The 23,308-nt window shown below is 35.3% G+C and overlaps 1 protein-coding gene across 1 annotated transcript in view; it reads left to right on the top strand.

Moving 5' to 3' along the window:
- Positions 1–23,308, top strand: part of LOC148839507 (metabotropic glutamate receptor 1-like) — a 98,533-nt gene that overhangs the window by 12,053 nt on the left and 63,172 nt on the right. The gene's annotated exons all lie outside the window — the stretch shown is intronic.

The raw sequence follows: 23,308 nt of genomic DNA, 5'->3' as shown, positions 1-23,308 counted from the left end.
GAATGTTTCTTGTTAATTGCTTGACATCAGTATATCATTATAAAATCCTACCAAGGCTAACATACTTAATGCATTATTCCATTTCAAAATGGAGTACCATCCCCAAAAGGTATTTATTAGCATATAACTGAAGTTAAAAAAAGTAAATATTACAAATGAGAGAACAGTAGTCTATTGCACAAACACATGGGCAAAAAGACCCTTAACAGCAAGATGAGATCGGGTGAATTGATCATTTTAACTTTCTCAACCATGACTGAGGTGGTTAGGTTGCCAGTGCTAACAATTAAAGCAGCCAATCCAAACAATTCCTTCTGTTAAGAAAACAGGAACATTTGGAAAGCAATTCCTGGCCTCTCTGCAAGTTTGTGTTGTTCATACTGTCTACAGCATTTACAAACATTAACAAATACAGCACTACCATAAGAACTCAAGGGTTTTAATTTTTCGAATTAATTTACTTAAATCTAGAGCATACTCCATTTTCTTAGTAGCAAATAAGACATCAATATGCTTTTTGAAAAGCATTTCAAGCCTTAAGGGTAGAATACAGTGGCTTGTGAACCCTGAGAAGCTATTCTGGAAAAATGCTCCTCTGGGAGAGAAGGATGTGATCTAACAGCTAAAATAACCTGCAGGCTTTGGACCACAGTGTTTACTGAAAATGTGCAGGTCGCCAATTCAAGCCGAAGCAGTTCCCAGTGACCGTACAAAGGTAACCAAGCTCCACTAAGATAAATTTAAGATTTAATTTGGGCACTTTGTGTTGGTGGTTAGACAGTCGTAGAACTAAAAATAACCAGAAGCAGAAATGCCTGTCCTCTGATAAACATTAAAGTTTCTCTGTCAGTACTCAGGAATCACAATTTGGGTACAATTGCCCAGCTTCTGTGGATATTTTAGGATTCTGATCTTTCTGATCTGTTGATCACTGACACAGTTTTGCTCTGTATTGGGTGGTTAGTCATGAGAGTTTCTATTTTGAACTCAGAAGCTACTGACTTTGAGATACTGGAGTAGTTATTGCACTTATGAAAATATACAAACTGAATATTTGTGATCTAATATTGATTAAAATTAAATAAGAACATGAGAAATATTTTATTCTCATAAAATCCTGTTATACCTACTTTTTCCACAAATTCTGCATTATATTACTTTTTACTTCCATGTAATGTTTTGTGCCAAAAAGTTATCAACTTGCACACTAATAAATGAATTTCTGTGTGTACCCAGTATTTCTCCAGATTTTGAAAGCTTTCACTGTGGCAAAAAAGAATATCATTGTTATGTGGCCTAGCTAGAAACAAAAGTTTTAAGGCTAAACGCCGTAATTAAAGCAGGACCCTATGTGGGCCGTGCCGATGTCCAGGTAGCAAACAAATCTGAAAAGGACAATCCAGAAAGAGAGAAATCCAAAAGTCCAAGAATACGATAAAAAAGCCAGAAGAACTGTACAGGGAAAACGTGCGGAGAGAGCAACTGAGCAAGCAGCGAACTGTTGAGCTAGAGTCTCCAATACCAATCAAGGTGTTGTGGGAACTGAGGGTTTAAATGGTGATGGGAACAGGTGAGTAGAATTAATGAGGTAATGAGGTGCAATTAGTGACAGGTAGTCGTAACAAAAATCATAATAGGTAAATACTTCATAATTATTTTGGTAGTAATAAAATGAGGTGAGGGTGGCTCAATGGTGCAGTGGTTAGCATTGCTGCCTGTCAGTGATGTGGACCTGGGTTCAATTCCTGGGGTGCTCCCTCTGTGGAGATGGTATGGCCTCCCCATGTTTGCGTGGGTTTCCTCTGGGTGCTCTGGTTTCCTCCCACAGACCAAAGATATACAGTGCCAGTAGGTAATTGGCTTCTGGGAAAATTGGCCTTTTGTGTATCTGGACTGGCACCTGTTACTTGCCAAGACAGGCTCGTCTACATCTTTGAATTGGATGAAGGGGAAGAAAAATGGATGGATAGAGGTGAGGTGTAATATGCAGAACAGTCAAAAAGTAAAAAATCACATTAATTTTGTATGACAAATCAGTAGGGTATCTAAACTGTTTTGTAATGCCAAGAAACTGTTTGGTAATTGCCAAGAAATGTACAAAATAGCCATCACTTTTTTTTTATTTAAAGAATAATGTTTTGTAATATCCATTTCTACTTGCATAGAATACTGTTACAGCTGGATGGGTGTAGTGAAGATCTAGGTGAGAGTCATTTTCTGACCCGAAAATGTGAAGTACCGACTGAAGTGTCATGAAGACCTACTCATGAATTGATATGGAATAATCATTATATAACTCACAAACAGGTCAAATAATTTTGTCATCTGCTGGGGTTGGAAGGATTGTCATATTTTGAAAAGACCAGTTTTCACCATTTCAAACTCAGCCCTTCCGTGGAGCAAAGCAGATTTGGTTTATATTTGACACCAAAGTCAAAGCTAAACATTTGCAGGTCTTTGGAGCTACAAAGCAAAAACTGAGATGTTATTGAGCTTATTGGGTCTGATTGAACAAAGGAATCATTTGGTTTACCTTGGTTAATTGAGTTCTTGGTAAATGATTAAGGGTCATTAACACTCCGGGAACACAAAACAAGATAAAAAGACAGACACAGAAAGGAAAGAGAAGAGGAGGCAGAAAAAAGGACATGGTATGGACAGAAAGACACAAGGAGAAAGAAGAGACACGTGAGAGTTCCTTGTTCCGATCAGCCTTTAAGAGCAGATTCGAGTTCAGTATTTGAACTTTTTTAAGAGAGTCTCCATTCTGATTTTTTTAGGAAACTCTGATTTCCTAGATAGAAAATTCCTAGGTTAAAAATGGCCTCTCCTGGATTGTGGATGCATTTTAAGAACGGGGAGATAGGTTTTCCATTCACTTTGTAGCATCCAGATTTATATATAGAGAGAGATTTAAATGTAAGTTGTATTCCATTTAGTTGGTAGGCAGGTTTATCTCTCTTGTTGGACAGTGCACAGGTACAGGTAGGTGTTGTATTGGATCTTTAAATACTTGGTAGCAGTCTGGGGTGTTTCTGGTTGTTTAGGATGTAAAGTAGGCCGCGAAGATGCCTAGTTTGTAATACAGTAGTAGAGTATGTTTTATGTTGTGCATTCTTAATGTGTGTTATTATCAATATTAATATTTGTTTTAACCCAGTGTGCCTGACTTATCACTCATTTCACCAAAGCTGTTCCAGAGAACAAAGAACTCAGGTGTCTCCAATTATACCAACAGCTTGGGTATATTCTTGGCATAATCTTTATAATTTGGGGTGTTATGATTATTTTAATTACTGATTATCCTGCTTAGGCTATTTGTGGTAATCCTCTCTTTTCGTAACCTATATCAAATATGTTTTGGTAATTTTGTAATTACCATCTCTTTTCTATTTTGCACAATCAGAACTGTCGATTCTTAATTAAGTTTACTTCACATCTATATCCTTTGAATTAGCATAGGAGGATAAAGAGCTTGTATATTTTCCTCTGAAATGCTCAGTTGACTTAGATGATTACCCTTTTTTCACTTTGGGCTTCCTGCAGCTCACAAAAAAGATTACATCACCCAGAGGACTGAAACAGCTTCCCTAATGACACTTTATGCTTGTAAAGGAACAAGAAGATGTTCATTCCACACTGAATAACAAAAAGAAAAAAATCACAATATTTCAACTGTGGAGCCTACCTTGTGGTGGCATATTCTTATTTTGCTGCGTTTTATTTTTCAGCATGAAATAAACCTCTGCTTGTTCCTCTATAACTCACACACTGACACAGCTCTTCTCTCCAAACATACTTAATTCCATATCCACGATTAATAATCAGAACACACTGTTATCAGATATAAAGCTCTTATTAATTCTCTGTGTAGTATTTTAGAAAATGTACACTGATACAGGTATGTACAGTATTTTAATGTTTAATTTATATATATACCACATGTAAAGTAAAAAAGCCAGATAACTTTGTCTTTATGTAAATAAAAAGGTGAAACAACACAATGTAAGAGAAGTGAAGCATTGTGATTGGATGAATAACTAATTAGCACTCATACCCAGAATTCATTCTAAGTACTGCTCTTACCTCCCACACAAGCCTGGAAAGATCTTCCTTCGAATATATATTTACATGTATATTTTTTAAAGTAAATATTCAGCTAATTAGTTAACAGTGGTAATCAAGTCACCACCTGCAAATAATTGGTAGAAGTGTGTTGAAGCTGCTTTTGTAGAAAAACAGGTATATATACAGTATGTAGTTTACAAGACTCTCTGGAAACATTTAAAAGCTCTCAAATAGAGATGTAGACTTTTACTGCATCAGTTTATGAAAGTTTATTATTTAATTCTGATTTTTTTGGGTTTAAAATGTTTTTATTGTGACATATTATATGGTAAATATCATGATAAATCTGTGATATAGCAGAAAAAAAATAAAGATTTAAAGGTGTGTCAGTGCCCTTTTTCAGTTTTTCAGAGAGAAGATCCTCCAAGGGAAGCATAGAAAGTGAGCTGAGAAAAAACACTTTTGGATTGTTGACTCAAAGCACAATACATGAGTCATAATAACAGGCTGTGCCACTAAAGAAAAGCTATCTGTTGATGAGATTTTTTTCATGAGAGAAGCTCTAATGATGGTTGCTACTGTAACTGTGTTTGTTATTCAAGACATGAACTCTCCAAAAGCATCGGCAGTGTTAACTTTTGAAATACTGTGGTGGTCAGGTGCTCTTGATAACACTAACTATAGGATACTAAAGAAGGGTAATTCTGCTTTTGACATTAGGTGATTAGATCTCAATTAAAAACAGTTCTTACTGATATACAGCTGGAAGAGCAGAGCTACTTTTTATAATAGAACATTTGCAATTTCTGTGTTTTTGAATTGTCATATTAGAATTAAGGAACAAGTAAAGGTTTATTCCATGCTGAAAAGAGAAAAAAAGAAATGTTTCCACAGCTGAAACGTTTCTTTTCTTCTCTTTTCAACATGGAATAAACCTTTTCTTGTTCCTTTGCAGTCTACACATGCTGACACAGCTACCTACTTGAACTATATTAGAATTAAGCCAAAGTTAGAACCACACCTACAGTAGAAATTAAAGTGAAATAGATATGAGCTGGGATTGCAAGTTAACTATACAAACATAAGAAATGATACAAATTGCTGTACTTGGGCAAATATACAGTATACAGTGGAGCAGTGGATCAAGTGATTGGGCATGTATTCCAGGGATTTCTAGTTGTTCTCCTGCTGAATCCCCCTTCAATGTACACATACTGTATAATTTAAATAACATTAACATGTTGCTTGCAAAATTAGATTAACTTTACTCATTGTCAGTCTCCCCTTTACTGTAGAACAGTTCTAATGCTTAGTGAAGAAGTGTCAAATGAAAATCTAAAAGTATGAATCAGGAATTCTGGTAACATTTGTGTTGGTTCCTTTACATGATAATTACTTACATGTGTTTATATATGTTTGACCAGTACTACATGCTAATAATATGCATATTATGTATTCATATTATGAATGGAAGAAAGGTTAATGTCATTTAGCAGAACTGTAAAGTTCACAACTGCAGGCATGTACCAAGCAAATGTTGGCAAATGGTGCAATAACAAACAGGAATCAGAAAATTAACTCAATTATTTTGTCCAGATTTATTGATAAATTTATCTGATCAACAGATAAATTAAAGCCTTTAGTTTTGTATTTACAGTAGGATTTCAAAAGTACAGATTTCCCAGTTCAGCTCTTGTTGTTAAATCATTATATAACATGAAAGAAGAAGTGACTGACAACTGTACATTTGAATGTTGTTAAAAGAGGGAACATCTGGAAATATCTTTGATGCAACCCCTGTCAAAATGTGTACCACATTTTATATTATTGATGTTAATTAAGAAGAGCAGCTGTCCTTATATATATCCATGAGGTACTCCTCCAATTACATCATTCTAGTCTAAGCCTGTGTTTCTTTTCTGTACAGTTGTTTTTCCTTGTTATCAATCCAAAAACAGTAAAACCTCGATAGTTACAAAAAAGTGTTGTGTGTGGACCTCTTATGAGAGCAATGCTTGTACAGTATGTTAGCGTTATGCTATGAAATAAAATAAACATTAAGTAACAGAAAAAAATATCTCAGTTCTCGTGTGCCTTGTGGAAAATAATAACAAAGGAAATTAGAAAAAAAGACAATCAGACAAACGGCAGGAGCAGGAGAGTGAGTTGGTTGAGTGGGAAGGGAGTGAGGTTACTGCTGCCTCTCTATCCACACACCCTACCTCCAGTGGCACCCAACAAACCCTCTTTTACTGTATGTCCAGCCCCTGTTTGCAACAGTCTCCACTGTTATGTGCAATGCTGTACACTTAATTTACTTTGTAGTCTGTTATTACTGTGCTGTAATAAACTTTACAGTACAGTAGCTCTGGATTTATAACATTCATAAAAACAAAATGTAAAAAAAAAAATGCGGTCTACCAAGGATGAAAGAACTAACACAGGGTAAGCTCTAATATCATAAGATTTCCACATTTCCAGATCTTAAGGTACGGTTGAAAACAATGCTTTGTTTTAAGGTTGCAATATTCATTTCCAATAAATACTTATTACCAATAATTCCTAACACTATTTCTGAAATGGTTAACAATTAGAACAAACATATTACTATGAAAATGCTTGTTTCATGAGCTGCACAACCATATTCTATGTCTCTAAGTCTCACATTTGTGAAATCACCATTCATGGAGACTTTAAAATACTTAATCCTTGAGAATGCCAAGGTTTTACTCTACATGCATTACCTTTGGTACCTACAGCCTTTTGATTAAAAAAAATAAGTCTGAAGTAAACTTCAGCAAAATTATTTTTGAAGGTCTTTATATTCTATATCATATGCTCTGACAAGTATAGTATAGCTGTTTTCTTTCATATGTCCATGGTGAGTATCCAAAGCTGTGATGTACCATTCAAGGTGTACCCTGCCTTCCGCTAGTTTCTTCCTCTGAGTGGCCCTGGCACCTCCACGACCCTGTATTGTATAAAACAGTTAGAAAATGGATAAATGGATAGATGCAGTATCCAACTGAATCCTGTCAAACAGATAATCTAGTTTGGCTCTGATGTTTGTCTCCAGAACTTTACTTATTTAGAAGTAAGCCATTGGTTCAATACAGTATCTTGCTCAACTCTTTTTTCCTAAAAGTGGATGAAAATGTGTGCTATATTTGCTACTATTTACTGTATCCACTTAGTGAGTAGTCCACCTGTCCTGAGTGAGTACTCTTCCTTGAGAAATGTAATCCCAAACTTCTTTAAGCATAACTGATAGATCACCATCAGACTCTTGAATCACTTGTTATTTTAAGTTCCACTAATTCCTGTAACTGATATTATTCAATACAGGTTGCCAATTTAATTCACAGCAAATACCTGCCTGAAATATCCATGTGACACATTTGCTTTTATCTTGTCTTCTGAAGGTTTTATCTCTGGAAAACCTTTCCCATTCCTTTGCTGATGAAATGCTAAAGAACAATCTATCTCCAGTGACTGTCTCTTGGCCTTTCTAATGTATTTTTGACATGTGCTTGTCTTGTTCTTTGTCCACACTTTGTAAAAGTGCTTATTTTCTTATTATAAATGCTCTTATTTATTATAGTAAACTTTTTGGGTCTGTGATTTATTTAATTTTCAAACTTGGGAATTTGGGAATTAAATTATTCTATGCCACAAGCACAATATCTTTAGAATTCTGCCATCCATTCTCAATGGATTTCAAATATTCTATCCTATTCTACTTCTCTTAATTCTCACAATTACTTCTCTCCTCTTCTACATTTTGACATTATTTAGCAGTCTGTTTTCCTGATTTTGAAATCCTTAGATTTGCACTCTAGCTGTATGGTTTCAAAGTATACCTCAAAGCATTTTGTGTTGTAATCACAGTTCCATAATGGTTCTCAAACCTGTATCTCCCTTACTAATAGATGTACTGTACTGTAATAACTGCACTTCTCCTAATGGGTACCCTGACAACTCGACTTAGGAAAAATTAATTGGCCACTTCTGTCATTTCATTTAGGTATTCCCAGTGAATATGTAGGAAATTGAAGTTTCTTGTGACAGTCTTATTTAGAAAAAGGTCTTTCTGATGGAAAAGGTTTGTAACTCCCTTTATGTACTGCTGTTTTTTTGCATTAGATACAGAAAAGGATTCATTTAAATATTGCATTTGAAACTCTTGTGCATAAAAAGAAGACGTACAGTATCAGTTCATTCATGTGGATTCAAAATGTGACAGCATATTTGAATATTTGAAAATTGATTAAGCTGGCCTTTGTACAGTATTTCTGTTGACAATGAAGTAAAATGAAATGAAACCTATGCCTTTTTTATATTAGCTACTTTAAGTGAATATTTGTGTCAACTACATAAGACTGTATTTCACTATTTTTTTAGAACATCACTTATAGTGTGAATTGTTTTACCATACACTAAAGTGTGCATGGGCCATATTGTAAATGTAATCCAATGTAAGCAGCATTTCTGTCTACACTGTAAGTATTGCTCAGAAGATTACTCTCTGTATCGGAAATAAGAGATGTGACAAAGAGCATTAACACAAATATCAGAAAAAAAAAACATTCAGAATCAGTGTAATGTTAGGGCACAACAGTCATTGAAACTTGTAACATCGCCTTCCCTTTCCTGTTCACTCTACCTATGATTTTAAAATGATTGCTGAAATAAAGTCTTTCATCTATGTCACTTTACAAGTTCACATCCACTGGCTTAATTCCAAACTCCTCATTCACTGGACCATTGACTGGGAATAGTTGGGCTAAGGTTAGAAATTTAAACATCTAGTATATAGAAGTACATTGTGTGCAACAAGGTTTTCTCTCACATGCCATAGAAATAACCTGGAGATCCATAGAAAGAAATAAGATTATTATCAACCATTCTCTCTCTGTTTTCCAATTATAACTACAAGGCTGCGGGTCTGCATGGCGGTTAGCCTTAGTCTTGGATCCTGCCTTGTGTGTGGAGTTTGCATGATCTTCCTATTTCAACATGCTGGTTAACTGGAGCTTCTAAATTGTGCTTATGTGTGGTGCAAACATTTGTGTGTTTCCTGCAATGTAGTTTGTGGTTAACAAAAAGCAAAATTGACATCAAATACTTAGCAAGGTGGTGTCCAGCTCATGTTTCTAAATCGTTCATAATTGCACTGGAGACATGGAAAATTGTAAGAGAAAAATGTAATCAAACATGGAGGCTGAAACACAGTGAATGACATTGCCAATTATGGTGCAGAAAAGGTGCCTTTAGAAGTAAGACATTTAACAGAGGCACTGAAAATGTCTATTGCAGACTGAAAAAACCCTTACTTTGCAATGTTCATTGGAAATCATTAATGAAGCTTATGGTCTAAAGGAGTTGAAAATGAGATTCCCATTTACCAGCTGATATTTTTATCCTCTCGTAGGTGTGCTGAATGTGTTTCATTACAATTAGTGCATGATGTGCTGAACCTGGAATTATAAATATTCTAAGATCAATTTGCATATCTCATTAAAAGTGTGGTGCTTCAATTGTGTGTCAGGTTCCAAGCGTATGCAACATTCTTTAATGGTATTTATCAACATCGCACAAATGGGCAGCACTTAGCACAGAGACATAAAAAACGCTCAGACCTTTTAGATGAAATGCAAGAGACCTTGTTGTCTGGTTTGTTCCAACTTGCATATTTCCATAGCAACTATACTTTGCAATGGAATGATAATTTCAGCAAGTTACATGTTTCAATGATTTTATTTTATTAATATTGCCAAAAAAAACCAAATTAAAATGCTTACTAAGTATATATATTTTTATTTTTCAAGGCTTAAATATAAAGAATAATTTAAAACATGATTCTGTTTCTGGGGGAAATCTTTAATGAATTTCCTAGAAATGTTCCATGCATCTCTTCAAAGTTTTGTTCCTGGTCTGTGCCATGTCATTGCCTGATGCAAACTATAGGACAATTTTACTTGTTTTCTTCCCAGTGATTGACCCTGTGTCAAACTGCATTTTGTTTTTTGTTTTATTAATGTCAGACTTGTTGCATTGGTTTTGTGTAAAAGATATAAAGATACATTTTTGGTCTTGCTTCATGGCCTGATCTCTTAGAGCACTGTGATTTAAAAACCTCAGTTCATACCTTGGAATATTGTGTGACCAGAACATTAAAAAATCTATCTACTTTTTTAGAAGAAGCTGTTAACAGTTGTAAAACACCTCTAAAAATGATCTACCTACACTTTTTATGTTACTGTATATAATGATAAGGTTGTTTTGCAAAACAACTGTTACTGTCACTATTTTACCGGTAATTGATATAAGATTATAGCGTTGTGGCAGCAATTCTTATTATTTCCTATACAGTACAAGCATTTTTAATCTGTGCAAGAGGCCAGAGATATTTTTCCATGATTCAGTACTATGAGAGTTGGAAGTTTAAAACTTTCAATTAAGAATTTAAATAAGAATATAACAAAGTTTACAAATGAAAGGAGGCATTGTCAGCCCATAAATTGTTTCAGCTTCAGCAACGTACTGTTGCTGGGTTTCTTGCTCCTTACTCCCACAGCACTGGTGAAGAACTGCCTCGTGTTCTTAGTTTTAAATGACCTGTCCAATCCACAAACATTTAGATGAATGGTTAAATGGCTTTAGTCGTAGAATGAATGATTATATGATGTAAAGCACAAATGAATGACCAGGTATAGACTTCTTGGGAATTGATTAGTTCCAAGTCTTGAAGATTTTCAAGCAATAGTACTAATTATGATTCAGTATAATTATTCAATAAGAATAATTATAAAAGTTAGTGTGAGGCCCAGTTTTCATTTTAAAGTAAAGCTCTAATATTTTAAAAATGTTTTTAATTTTAAAATACATTTTTCATGTGCATTACATGAAAACCTTAAATCTTATATGATGGTGCATATACAACACTTCCAGTCTTGAATATAACACATTTTATTAGGTTTGTTTGTAACAGAGCCTGACTCTTATGAACTGGGTAAAATCAAGTTGGTGTTTTAAAATCAGGCCGACAAAAGTGATTCACTTTGTCAAGAATCAGGCACAATACATTGCGTAGTGAATAAATCCAATATTTTCACCATATTATTAGTGCCTCTGCATGTTTTGAATCTTACATTTCTGGCAGTTTGGTGATCTGCTTTAGTGTGGAAAGGACAGCTCCTGCTGGACACAATCTAAAGAAAGATATACAGTAATTTTTATGAACCAAAAATGATACAGAACTATAGAACTAGATCAGGGTTTGCAGTCCCTTTATTTTTTTATCACATAATGCATTAATAGAGTATTAACACAGTAGTGACTGATCCCTCCTTAAGATTTTTAATGCTTATTAAAGGAATTAAAAGTGTCATATATAAAAGTTTAAGTAGGTTGCTGCGTCAGCATGCATAGGCTGCAGTTCCACAGTTGAAATGCTGTGCTTCTTTTCTTCTCTTTTCTGCATGGAATAAATCTTTACTTGTTCCTATATAATAATTTGATAAATAAATAATGTAGTATTCATTTTCTGTTTGTTACTGTATGAATTTATCATTTGCAACTTCTAACCTAAATTGTTACCCATATAGAAGCTTTTCAAATGTGCCACTCTGGTCGGCTGAAAAGCATGCACATATTCTCAGCGTGCGTTTCATGGGCATTGAGTTTTAATGTTTTTTAGAGTGTTACAGTACATTCAATGCTCTTAAAAACATCATAACCAAAGTTTAGATTTAGTACTGGACACTGAAATTTGCAAATAACTTTCAGATCATTTTTTTACATGAAAATAATTGATGAAAACACAATGATTTTTTTAAAATTGTATTGTACTGTAATATTCCATTAAGGTTTACTTACAAAAACTAGAGCATTCAAAAGAAATAAAGAATTCTAGAATGGATTGAATTGGCTGTTTGCAGCTCAACATAAACTATAAGCAGATGCAGGCCTGTTCCCCAGAAACTGGCAGAATTGCCCACAACTGATCATGAGAGGATCTCATTTGATCTTGCTGCAAATATTTGTTAGTCCTACGCAAAGCCAAGGAGGAGAACAGAGATATTGTGGACTACAGTAAAGCAAAATCTCATCTCAACAAAGCAATCAAGTATGCAAAAGCCATATACAGTATATGAAGCAGCTGGAAGTGCAGTTTTCTAACAGTGATTCATCCACAGTCTGGAGGGGCCTTTCAAGCTATCTCAAACTACAAAAAGAAGTGCCCCCTTGCAGTAGCTGACCCTTCTCTATCAGACAAACTGAACAAGTTTTAATGCAGATTTGATAAGCAAAGGTTCTTCAACAATGGTTCATGCAAACTGTTTTGTCCTTTAACACTTCACACCCTCCCTAACACCCCAAACTCCTTTCCCTGGAGCCAGCAGAAAACTGAATCTTCAGTTTGCTTCTCAACACTTATCATTAAAGAACAGGAACAGTGAGGGTCCCTGTCTGCTTCAAATCCTCTGTTGTTGCCCCTCTTTCCAAGATGGATAAAATGACTTGTTTTAATGACTGTAGACTAGTTGTACTTATTGCCAGCAGCCATATCACCCTGCAACTCACAACTGGCAGCCCACTGAACCTAAGCAGGTGTGAGCCTGGTCAGTACCTGGATGGGAGACCTCCTGGGAAAAACTAAGGTTGCTGCTGGAAGAGGTGTTAGTGAGGCCAGCAGGGGGGCGCTCACCCTGCGGTCCAGGTGTGGTTCTAATGCCCCAGTATAGTGATGGGGACACAACACTATACTGTAAATAAGTGCCATCCTTCGGATGAGATGTAAAACCGAGGTCCTGACTGTCTGTGGTCATTAAAAATCCCAGGGTGTTTCTCGAAAAGAGTAGGAGTGTAACCCTGGCGTCCTGGCCAAATTTCCCATGCCTCCTAATAATCCCCCTCTATGAATTGGCTACATTACTTTGTTCTCCTCCTCTAGGATTAACGCTAGGAAAGAGAGAGAGACTAGTTGCACTTATTCTGTCATAATGAAAATCTTTGACCGCCTGATACTCCAATATCTCAAAACTATCACAGATTCATATATTGTACCCTTATACAAGCTCACAGAGCCTGTACCCTTGTATAGCCTTATTGGCTCTGCATATAGAGCCGATAGGTCAGTGGATGATGCTGTTAATATTTGCCTCCACTATATCCTGCAACATCTGGATCCTGTTGATTGAATTCTTTCTGTTGATTCTAGCTCTGCATTAAACACTCCCAGAACTCCTCCACAATAAACTATCACATTTGAATGTTCCCCTCCCTGCCACTGGATCATCAACAACTTCGTAACAAACAGAAGGCAATATGTGAGATGGCCTCTTATTTATCAGACTGCTTAGCTGTGAACACTGATGCACCTCAAGTCTGTGTTCTTTTCCCGTTACTCTACTCCCTGTATACTAAGGACTGCACAGTATCTCCAGTGATCCCTCTGTCAAACTACGCAAGTTTGCAGATGACACCAGGTTGGTCTTTTCAGCAATGGAAACGAGACCTGATACAGAAAGGAAGTGGATCATCTAGTGGCATGGTAACCATCATTAACACGCTCAAGTGGGATGCAAATGTTACCAGCATTACCCAGAAAGCACACTGGAAATTTCCTGTATCAACCAAAAAAATAGTTTTTTCCAGCCTATTTTCATTAAGTTTTCATTTTCATTTTCATTCATTATTAAAGGCAATTTCACAGCTTCTATAACCTTTTGGTTGAACAAAATGTCTGTCTGTTCTAGGGGCAAATTGCAATGCATTGTCCACTGTGCAAAAACAGTTATTGGCTCCCATTTGCCATTGAAAAGAGAGCAGAAAAGTGAGCAGAAAATATTCTCGATGATTCCTCTCATCCAGGACACCATCATTTAAACAAAACATCGATTTAAAAAAATTGCCTCAAGGAAACGTTACTGGTCAATCAAAATAGAAACCACTTGGCCTCTATACAGGTTCTTCCCCATAGCCGGCACCCTGCTTAAGCAGAATGTGTACATGAATACAGGATATAGTGTGTATATAACTGTGTGACCTGTGTGAGGCCCATACTGTATGTATTGTAACGCTTACGGCCGTCAGTGGTGTGTAAGAGCTGGCTTACCAGAGCGGTGACATCACCGCCCTTCCCTGTGATAGCCTGATACCCTTCACTCCACATTCCTCTCATTTGTTACTTTAAATCCATCTTTCCAAACTAAAAAAGGATAAAAGTCCTTTTAAAGGGGAACTGCAGTCCCAAATTCTCAGACCAGTTATTAGATCTACGTAACAAAATAAATTCATTGATGTTATAGAACAATTTTACATATTTCAAATTAAGCACAAAACGATGACGTTTGTGAAAGTACAGTAAGTTGCCATGTTGTTGCAAACTTGCATTCGAGTTCCCACATATTACGACGTGAAGTGACCCTTCGTGCTCACTAGTCACAGTAATGACTAATGTAATGTGATGTGCAGGCAAAGAAGTGCAGATCGTGCAGCAGACATTTCACCACAGAAATGTTCAAATGTGATCTGTATGCAGAGTTAACAGGTAAGTAGTATTTTTCAGTAAAACTGTCTCAAAATCTAAAGCAATATTTCTATTGGATTAAAAGAGATTTGTTCCCCGGATGTTTTGCTGCCTCATTCTGAATTGCAGAACATGGCACTGCACATACAGTACCTGGAAATGTCTATTTTGTATCTTGGAGGTTTTACAAGTTAATGCATATATTTTACTTTTATTGTGGTTTGAAATACCCGCATCAATGCTGATTCTTTCTAATCTCAAAATATAAAAATAACGTTGCAGTTCCCCTTTAAACCTGACAGTTTCTACTACAGTACTCCTATCTAGGACAGCCATTCTTCCAACCTACTGTACTACTCTTTTACAAATTGATAGTTAGTGACTTGTCACTCCTTGAATCGTTAACTAAGCCAGCTCCAGCATTGAATGTTTTTCTGGCTATCCCTTCAATTGGTGTAACAGTCTTCACAGCTCATCAATGAATCCCAATTGCTGTGCTTAATCATTGAACTATTCTATACCAAAATTATGGTTTTTACATTAAATGTGAGCACTGTCCACTTCAAGTACACACAGCAGTTCTGCTTTCGAGTTTTAGACTTCTTATTCCTTACCCTTCTTTGTCCTTACTCTATTCCCATTGTGTCCCAGACCATCCTTCAAAATTTTCTTTCCTCTTTAATGCATTCATTCTTCTAACTACTGTATATCTTCAGCTTTTGAAACTGAAGAACTCCCCATGATCACTGCTATGAAGTTTGATCACTTTGATCTCTTTCAGGGGTCTTCTCAGCCTCACCTGCGCACAGTTAAGTTACAGTATGTCAAGTAACCTTTTAATGCGTTTTTCCTTCATATCACATTCATTGAGATTTGACCAAACTGCTGAAAAAGCCCTAAAGGCATGTTGATTTTCCTTTATGATTCCTTCTGTTGTTAAGTAGTAGGGTAAAGCTTAAGGTTCTATCATGTCAACAGGTTAATAAGGTCATGAGATTAAAAATACATTAAACTTGATATGGAATCTAGTGTCCTGAGATTTTTTGGAATATTCAAGTTTTTCCATCAATACAGCCAGTACAGTATAAAAAGGACAAATGAAACGGCACTGGAGGGTTAACCTCCAACATCAGCTTCCTTATAATTTAGTAAACATTCACATTTTCAAAGTATTTCAGTATATCAGGTACTGTAAATACATACTGTGTCTGATTTTGTGCTTGTTTAATAAATGAACATTAATGTTTTCTTTTGAAAAGCCCATAGAAAGTACCATCATTGCCCTACTTATGTTCTACTGTTACGACCCCAAGTGTCTAGGGGTATAGGGGTGTAACATTTAGAATAATTCTTTTGGAAGCAGTTGTGTTTTGGTGAGGGACTAGGAAGTGTGATAATGGTAAGGAACTAGAGTGGTGCCAAAGAAAATAAAATAAACAAAATGGAGCTGGCTAAGAAAGTGAGGGAAAACTAACCTGACTGCAAAAGAAAACCCGAAACACACGGTCTTCGGCGTCTTCAACACCCTAACTAACCTCCACTGACTACCCAAAACCATACAAGACAAATGGCACTCACCTGTACTAAACTAGTGTACTAATACAAAATCAACTAAGTGTGTAAAGTGTACCCAACAACCTAAACTAACCTTATATACAAAAGTTCACACAAAAACACAAGTGAACCAGGAATACAAATAAGGGAAAACAAGAATAATCAACAGGATCAGGGTACAAAAGAACACAAAAGTTGAACATGTAACACGTTAGGGCAAGGTAATGGCAAAACAAGGATAAACACACAAACAAAAGTACAAAGAAACTAACAGAAAACCAACAAAACAACAAAGCCGAAGCTATACGAAAATACACACACAAAGAAAAACAGCGAAGCGATAACCAAAACCAAACAGGACCGAAGTCAAATGAAAGGCCTCTCCTTGCTGAAAACCTCCATGTTATATACTGAATAAGATGTGTTCTGATTGGCTGAGAGCTAATTGATGATGACGTCATACTGAAAGTGTGGTGTAATGGTGGGCCAATGGGGAAGGGAGAACAATCAAGGGTCAGCAGTGTGGACATAACAGAAAAAACACACAGAACACACACTGGGACGTAACATCTACACAGACATCTAAGGAGAGACCTGAGAGCCAGAAGCTTAGCAGCCCTGCATTGAATAATACTTTAAATAAGTGTCACATTTGTCCCTTAAGACAGATTTTGTCATCCCATGGAATGGCTTTTTTTAAAGCTGTTACGTGTGCAGAATTGAACATTTTTCAGACTGGAATATGTTTTCATCAAGTTAATTTGTTTCTCAAGTAAGAAGAATTCAGTATACCTGTTGTTAACTATAAAAATCAAATCTGTATTCTATTTTTCACTGTGTACTGTACAACATACTGAAAATCTGTACTACATTAAAAATCAAATTAATATTTAAATAATTTTACTCAAACTAAAAAATGGACGTAATTAGAATCGGATATTGGATGCAAGAAGGGCTCCTCACCTTAAATAGCAGGGAGCAGTCGTTACCTCTTTCTTTCCCCAAAACCCGCTTTAAGTGGTGTTGCTGTTGCTACAGTACTGTACATCCCTGCTGGAAGTTTGGATGGTTTTGGTTTATTTTCTGTCACACTCAATAACTCAGTTAAAAGTTATGTACAGTATTGTATTAAATTTGAGCAATTATTTAAAGTCAGTTAACTTTAATACTACTACATACAGAATATACTATATTAAACTGTATATACTGTTTTTTTATGTTTAATCACCATTAATATACAGTAGTTCTACATCATTCTCAGCACAATTGGAATTTACAGAAATCTTTATTGGCAATTGTTCTTTTTAAATGAACAAATACGTTTGTCGACATTGTCTAGCTGGTTGATAGAATGTGTAAATGTGATAAGACACCTACAATGGATGTTACAGTAATATCACAGTGAGTGATGGGTAAAACCATAAAGGAATGTAAAAAAATAAACTATAAAAAGTTTGAAATACATATCAGGAGAAATGTTATTTTCTGCCATTCGGTTAAGCTTAATAGTTTTTGTTGTTGCTTAAATTGTACTTTTAAAATCCAAAACACAAATCTAATTTGTTTATTTTTCACAAATCAAACTACAAAATGACTGAACATACAATAGTATTTTCCACTATTGCATCTCACAAAGAGTTTAACACTACATTTAGTAATTTTCTACATGTTTTTTAAATGTTTATGTTTTGATTCTGTTTTTTTCTATAATAATTGCTCCTTGCATTTATATAACACTTTTCATCCCAAAGGATCCAAAGAGTTTTACATATTGGAGGGGACCCAGTTCGTTACATTACATTGAAGAAAGAAAGTAGCTCTTTGTTACACTCCTAGTTTTGTAAACAGGTCAATAGTCTTCTGTTGTTGCATGTTTTCTTTAATATGTAAGCAGCTGTATAATTAGACTGGTTGCTCTGCACCAGTAATGCACTTGATCCATTCTGGAAGACCAAGTGTAAACAGCTTCCGAAATGACAGGCGCATGTTTAAGTTTAGAAATACTTAGCAATTGCTACACAGAATGCAAATGCCTGGGAAGTTATGAAATCAGATTATAACATTTGGGGATACAGAAAAATAAAAAAGTATTAATGATATTAAAGGGTTATGGTTTAATCTGGTGTAATTCCTCTTGAAGAAGAGTGCCCCAAGTTGGTTCTACTTGTGACAGATCCAAGGTGCTTATTGACAGGCTTTGAGAGTGGACATGCCTTCTCAGGAAGCGGTCGAAGTTAGATGCACTAAAGAATTTGTATTATCAAAAAACAATCTGTACTTAATACAGATATAAATGTTGAGAATTTATACTTCAATTTGCATTATTTGGAATAATATAAAGTACAGTAGAAACAATAAGCTGTTTGTTTTCAAACTTGTTTTAATTCCCCTTTCATTACATGCAGTATGTACTGTATACTGTATATGCCTCTTTATGTATTCTCCATATATGTCCTTGTAGAAAAAAAAGCGGCTTACATAGTATTCTCTATAAAATGATTTTCATAATTATTAAAAATACTTTTATGAACATAAATATAGATGATAATGGATGTTTTATTTGATTTAATGTATTATGTTACTAACATTCACAAACTATTAACTGCTGTGTAAAATAGTAAAGACAATAGTACAATAGTAATTATTATTATTATAGTAATAATTATTAAATAGTTTTCTAAGAATCCCACTATAATGGGATCTTAAAATAGTCTGTGTGTGTTTATTTTAATGAGCTGTATTTTAAACGACATAGCTACATGTATATACTTCTGTGCATTGGTATTGTAGAACTGGCACTCATTAAAGTGCTCATTTCTCATTATGCAAATATTTGTAACTTTGATTGCTATTGACCATTAGCTTTAGTTGCAACATTTATATGCAGCGAAGAATATTTGTTTGATTAAAGTGTGAAATAGAACAGGGGGAGAAGAAGGAGGCACTCAAAGTGTTGACAATATGTGACTTACTTTCTCTTTTTTCTTCACAGGATTTTTAATCTTTAAGCATCTTCTTTTTTCATTCTTGCCCATTTTATGGGTTTCCTTTTATACTTTTATACCTTTGATTCATCAAGACAACAATAAAAACCATTGTTAGAAATGTCAGGATTATAATTTTCTTATTGTGGAAATAAAGTGATAGAAATGTAAAAATCACATGCATAATACATTAAGTATAACGGAAATAAAATCTCCTGACCAAACTTGTTAGTTCCAACTGGAGGTACATGAATAAAACATCAACACACGCCATTTCTGAAACACTTTTAAAGATGTGCTAAATTTTCAAAATAATTAAGAGCAAGAGAAAAAAATGTTTGTTGGTGAAAGACTGCTGGATTACCATTTGTTGTGCTCATTTCTGGTTGATAGCACCAAAAATAACAAAATCCCACATTTTCCATCCTTGTTAAATCCCTATGCCAGAGAATCTGTCTGTTACATTTACTGTAGTTAGCATGCGGACTAGTGATGCTTATCTCTTCGATTTACTTAGGCAAAGTAAGTGACTCTCTACACATAATGTACGGTGATAAAAGTCCATTCTTGCAATCATGCAGAAAAAACTAAAAGCTGAAATATTCATTACCAGCCTATATCCTTTTAGAATCCCAAAGATCTGATCTTGAGGAATTTTAAGTTATATATTACATGATCTTGTCTAGTGCTAACAATTATTTCAATCAATAGATGAAACTCTGCTGCTAATTTATTTGATTTGAATTAAATTACTATGGTTTTCAATCTGGGAAACTGGGAGGAAAGAGAAGGTAAAGAAAGTGATTTGAAATGCTGACTGAGAAGTACTGCAGACGTTTCAGGTTACAACAGTTACAAAAGTTACTTCACTACCTGTTGAAGTGTAAACAGTATAGAGTGCTTCTGCGGCAGGCTACTCAATCTGGCAGTTTGGGGAACAGCCCCCAAACTGAGCCCACAAGTCACCATCATCGATTAGAGCAGAGCTGCACTGGGGTGGTGCGGTGGCTCTGTGGCTAAGGATCTGCGCCTGTGGCTAGAAGGTTGCTGACTCAAATCCCATGGCTGGCAGAGGAACACTACTCTGTTGGGCCCCTGAGCAAGGCCCTTAAACCCAACTGCTCCAGGGGCGCTGTATAAATGGCTGACCCTGCACTCTGACGCCAAGCTTCTCTCCCTGTCTGTGTGTCTCATGGAGAGCAAGCTGGGATATGCAAAAAGACAAATTCCTGATGCAAGAAATTGTATATGGTTAATAAAGTGATTTTATCAGTAGCAATATTTTACTGACTTTAACTTTGAACAAATCAAGTTACCCATGATGTACAGTATTTGCAAAAAAGGAAAGGTAAGAAAAAGCAGTTGAGAACAAATGTTTAGGGCATGTGTGTAGATAGAAAATAAAGTACACATATTTGGATATTGAGTAAATGTTTTGGAATCATTTACATTAATTCGTAATAATTAGGTTAATTCTTAATTAATTACTGCTAATGATATACATAAATGGCTTTGCCTCTTGCATGAGTATTAACTTTCTTCATTAATGACATTTGATTGAAAATAAGTGATGAAGTGATTTAACATTAACATATTGAGTATCAATAGATACAAACTCAAAAAAGAATTAATATACCTAATTTATCCAGGGCTGGCCCAGGCTTTTTAGGGGCCCTAGGCAAGATTTTGAAAAGGGGTCCCCCCAGATCACAATTTAGGCATATACTACTATTATCATCTCTCACCTGGAACTTATTTTACTATTTAGAACAATTAAATAAATTAATTATGTAACTTTAAACCTTTTACTATTTAAGCTGAAAATGTTTATTTACTAAATAACTCACAAAAAAGATCAGGAAGCACATATTTTACAAAGATAACACATATTTTAACATTAAAAGTAATAAAGTGAAACCTGAATCTGTTAACGTCTAGTAAAACACCTTAAGTAGTGTACATGTATAGCTAGGAAATGTGGCTTCTCTACCATTTGCTTGGTACAGTACATGGATCTGACAGAATTAAAACCAAATAATTTGGCATACCTCTGTTTTGAGATTGCTTATCCTGCTCTTCTTTTCTCAACAAAAGTAAAAGGTCAATTGTAATGTTTCAATACATGTTTCATGTAATCAAAGATTAATAAAATTGACCATCCCAACATTTACTACTTTCAGAAATTAAACAAACAGCATTCGGTGTTGTAGCAGCTAAAACTGCACTGATACTCTCAACTTTTGCGGCAAAGATGAGAACCAATTACTACATTGACAGTGAAATAAACTACTACATTTACATTCACAACTAATAACATTATAATTTATAACTAACAAACAGCCTAGATTAGTACAGAAGCAACAGAAAGAGCCACTGGAGGGAACTTTTTTGGCTCACATTTGAATATGCTGATTAAAAAAATATGCTGTGTTACACATTTAGAAGGCTCCCTGGTGGCCTTGAGACCCTGGCAGTCACCAAGTTAGCCTAGGCCGAGCTTAGAAATATTACAAATGGTGAAAATTCAAGAGCACTACCAGTCTACCAAGAAGTGGCCATCCTACCAACTTATCTCCAAGATCTGATCATGTGATGTTCCTGTTAGTCTCAAAAAAACCCAAGGGATCCAGGGATCTACAGGCCTCTCTCATTATGGTAAATGTTAGACTTCATGATTTCACCATCAGGAAAAGATTTAATGATAATGGTTATATTGGAAGGATATCCACAAGGAATCCCCTTTTCTCCAAGAAAATTGCTGCATGAATTGTTAATTGAATCAAAGCATGCCCTTACGTTTTTACACAAAGGTTAGTTTTACAGTATGTGCTATCAGGACTTGGTGAGGACTAGGTAAAAGTCAAATACTGTATATCTAAATATGTTAAACCATAAAACCGTTACTTACTTTTTCACAAAAGTGTATGTCCAATGTTTCCCTAAAGCCTCAAAAAACTGTTTCAATATTTCAATCATAGAGGCATAAGTGTAATTTAAGATTATTAATATGAGCAAACGTGAGACAAAAACAAAATAATATGTTCAGATCCTCCAGAAGAAACCAGAACACCAGCAGTATGTGGTGCCTGAGCTCATAAATCATCAGGGATCTGACACAGAAGCTCATGCTGAAAACTGATATTTATATCATGGCTGAAAACATATATTAGATAACCTGAATCATTACACTGTATTCGAGAATGTTCATTTTAATATGAGAGGACATTTTGTAGGTATGTAAGATACTCAATATGTGGATACGTGGGAATTGCCACGTGACATTTACAGTAGAAATGTAGTCTGTACTTCACCCTAGTTCAAAAAATGAAAACTTATTACTGTAATTAAAATTGGAGTGTTAGTGTTCTCCCTGTAAACACACTGTTTCCACAAACATTGCTATTATGTACTTTAAGGGACAGCCAATAAACAAAAAGGCACAGAATATGTATAATATGATTCAATATTCCAACATACAGTGCCCTCCATATTGTGACAGTAAAGGCAAAATTGCTGTTTTGGCTGTATACTCAAGCAATTTGCTTTTGAGATGAAAAGATTAATATGAGACAAAAGTACAGGAATTTCTGCAGTTCGTTCCTTTCTCCACACTTTCACCTTGTCATCACTTTTGAAGAGGTTAATCTTTGTCTTATCTGTCTATTACACTTTGTTCAAGAACCCTACTGGCTCTTCTCTGTACTGCTTAGCAAATTGCAATCTGGCCTTTCTACTTTGGTGCCGATGAGAGGTTTGCATCTTGTGGTGTAGCCTATAATTCAGCTGCTGAAGTCTTCTGTGAAACGTAGATTGTGATACCTTCACTCCTGCACTGTGGAGGTTGTTAGTGATTTCAGCATCAGTTGATTTTCAGTTTTTCTTCATAGCTCTGATCATTTTTCTATCCTCAACAGCATTTGTTTTCCTTGGCTGACTTGGTCATTGCCCACTGCCAAGCACCAGTGGTTTCTTTATTTTTCCGGATATTCTAAAATGGTAATTTTTCTATACACAGTTTCTGTGTTATGGCTCTGATTGAATTATTCTTTCTTTCAGCATCCAGATTGCTTGCTTTTCTTTCATAAACAGTTCTCTCATCTTTGTGTTGGTTTCGGCCTACTGACAAAAATACCAAATACATAAAAGGTACATTTCTATACTTTTATAT

This window comes from Atractosteus spatula, chromosome 2 (assembly GCF_055471065.1).
Source record: "Atractosteus spatula isolate fAtrSpa1 chromosome 2, fAtrSpa1.hap1, whole genome shotgun sequence".
Taxonomy (NCBI): Eukaryota; Metazoa; Chordata; class Actinopteri; order Semionotiformes; family Lepisosteidae; genus Atractosteus; species Atractosteus spatula.
The sequence above is the reverse complement of the archived record's forward strand: the minus strand, read 5'-3'. Positions and strand labels throughout refer to the sequence as shown.